This window comes from Coptis chinensis, chromosome 3 (assembly GCF_015680905.1).
Source record: "Coptis chinensis isolate HL-2020 chromosome 3, ASM1568090v1, whole genome shotgun sequence".
NCBI lineage: Eukaryota > Viridiplantae > Streptophyta > Magnoliopsida > Ranunculales > Ranunculaceae > Coptis > Coptis chinensis.
In genome coordinates, this window is record NC_141458.1 from 75562472 (window position 1) to 75565548 (window position 3077).

At 40.2% G+C, this 3077-nt stretch overlaps 1 pseudogene; it reads right to left on the bottom strand.

Moving 5' to 3' along the window:
* Positions 1–630: 630 nt before the first annotated feature.
* Positions 631–2425, bottom strand: LOC147510831 (pentatricopeptide repeat-containing protein At5g48910 pseudogene; annotated as a pseudogene).
* Positions 2426–3077: the final 652 nt, after the last annotated feature.

Consider the following 3077-nt stretch of genomic DNA (forward strand, 5'->3'; position numbering starts at 1 on the left):
AGAATGGCATTTCAGTGAATGATGCTAAGGTGGACATTGTTCAAAGATGGCCTAGACCAACGACTTTACATGATTGTCGGAGTTTCCATGGGTTTGCATCTTTTTATCGGCGATTTATTCCCAATTTCAGCACCATGATAGCAGCCATTACAGTTTGTATGAAGACAGGTCCATTTGTGTGGACGAAGGATGCAGAAAATAGTTTTGACGAGCTCAAACAGAAGTTGATTTCGGCTCCTATCCTTACTTTACTTGATTTTTTTACTCCTTTTGTCCTTTTATTTTCGTAAAGTATTTTGGAATGCCTATATCATGGCTTATTTAGGGTTTTGAAAAGGAGTTTTTGATTTTATTAATTAAACAGAATAGAGATTGTCTGTTCTTGGTTGTGAGTATTGAGAGCTATTGATCTATCGCCTCGCATAAATTAGCATATTGATCACGTAAGCTATCCTAGCTTGGTTCAATGCACTAAGCTAAGCCGCAAAACCAAAATATGCTCTTGTGGGCTGTGGCTATAGGTACAAACTATTCCATGAAAGATGAGAGGTTTCTACTCCTTGCGGTTGCTACACTCAGCACGTTGCTAATTACATCTTTACTTGGTTTTGAGAAACCTTGATCATCATCTCTCAAGAAATATCCAAATCATTTGAGCATATCATGGGATTTACAATAACTTTTAGAACATGCAATCATCTGCAGATAAAGGCAGTCTTTATATTTGCTGTTGGAAACAATCTTCTTTATCCTGTTGCTGAGTCAGTGAAGATATAAACATAATTTAGAGATCTATTGCACTTCCAAATGTAGAAAGAATCTCAAGCCTCATGTTCCCACCCAGCTGATACCAGTATTTTTCTGAGCTCCCACAATTTTCATGGTTTCTCTCATTTTCATGGCTTCCACTTGACGACCTGCAGCAGCATACATATCAGATAGGAGAATATAGTACCCTCCTTCATCAGGCTTTAGTTCTAAGAGCTTCTTCACTACTCGCTCACCCATATCAATATTACCATAAATCCTACAAGCTCCGAGCAATGCTCCCCATACCACATCATTGCTAGGGATAGGCATTGTCGTGATTAATTCATATGCCTCCTCCAACAGCCCTGCTCTCCCTAACATATCCACCATGCACCCATAATGCTCAATACCTGCCTCAATTCCATAGTCACTTTGCATGCTCTGAAACAATCTACATCCTTCATCGACCAATCCATTATGAGTGTAGGCTGCCAATAAAGCTAAAAAGGTTACACCATCGGGCCTCACCCCTGAGTAAACCGTATTGTGGAACAGCCCAACCGCTTCTTCCACATTCCCATGATTCGCCAAGGCAGAAATCATTGAATTCCAAGTGATCAAGCTCTTCCTCCCCATTTTATCAAAAACCAATCTCGCCCCTTCCACGCACCCACATTTTGCATACATGTCAATCAAAGCATTGCATAGCGAGATCATCCACCCAAATCCGTTCTCATCTATGTACTTGTGCACATTCAACCCAGCCTCCAAATCTCCCGAATTCGTGCATGCTGATATCACACTAACCATTGTAACCTCATCCGGTCTAATACCTGAATCCCTCATCTCCCCAAACAACTCCAATGCCTCGGATGAACGCTTTGCTTGACAATACCCAGAAATCATAGTAGTCCAAGAAACCACATCCTTCTCCGGCATCATATAAAAAACCCGACGCGCCTCATCCAACTCACGTGCTTTCACGTGAGCAACTACCAAACCAGACCATGACACAACATCAGGATCAAAAGTCTCATCAAACACTTTATGAGCTGAACTAGGAACACCCATTGTAGCATAAAGATGAATCAATGCATTCTGAACAAATAAATGCGACCCAAAACCAAGTTTCAATACCTGCCCATGCATATCTTGATCCCTTATATTCACCATCCTTGAACGCGCTTTCAGTACAAAAGTAAACGTAAACTCATCTGGGGGAACACGATTAAGTCTCATTTTCTTGAACAAATGAATAGAAGTCGAAGCAGCTGGACATTTAGAGTAACCTCTAATGAGGGTGTTGTAAAAGAAAGTATTTGGTTGGGGCATTTGATTGAATAAGCGATGAGCGAAGTGCATATCGCCGGAAGGAGAAACTGCAGCGAAACGGAGAATCTTTGCGAGGAGGACAGTGTGGCAATGAAGATTTGTTCGAATAGCTATGGCGTGGATTCTTTTGAGGTGTTTCATGGTTGTGCATGTTTCTGCAAGGGAGATTAGGGAAGCAGCTAATGAGGCCATTTTTAGTTTGGAGGAGATTCTTTTTGCATTTTGGTTTCCCTCTCTTTTTTTAACAGCTAACTATAAATAATAATCTAATAACTATAATAGCATGTTTAGGAGAGCTACCAAAAAAACAAAAAAATTTGAACCAAAAAAATACCAAGCAACTTTAGGAGTAACATCAAATTTTCTATATCAAACTACGCGGTTTCGGATAAACCGCGCCATATAGTCCACGCGGTTTTTCCAAAACCGCGCTACTAAAGCCCAACTGACAGGCCCAAACCTATGCGGTTTTGAGAAAACCGCGCCATGTATCACATATAAACTTTTTTCTTTTTTTTCTTTCCCAATCTCTGGCGCGGTCAAACCGCGCCCAATTAGAAGCCCAAGCCCACGCGGTTTTGACAAAACCGCGTAAGTGATTTGATACAGCACCAAACCTGGAACCAAATATTGGCCGATTTGGTGTTTGGTTTGGTGTTTTTTTGTGTTTTCATCAACATGTGACTCTCCTGAAGTTGAAAAAACACCAAATTACTAATAATTTGGTGTTTGATGCTAGATTGATATCACTCCTAAAGATGCTCTAAGCACCTACTAATTTGACCCTACTTATTACTAATTCATAATGATTATTGTTTTACATCGGGACACGCGTCTGTCAGTATAAACTAGCGTTATCTTAATAGCTAGCCATGTGGTCGGGCCTACTATTTTAAAACTTATTATGTCTGGCCTGTTAATTTTCAGGCTAAAGTATTTTGGTTGATGTACTTACTGCAAAAGCGTATTTGTATAATGAACACGCGATAACAATT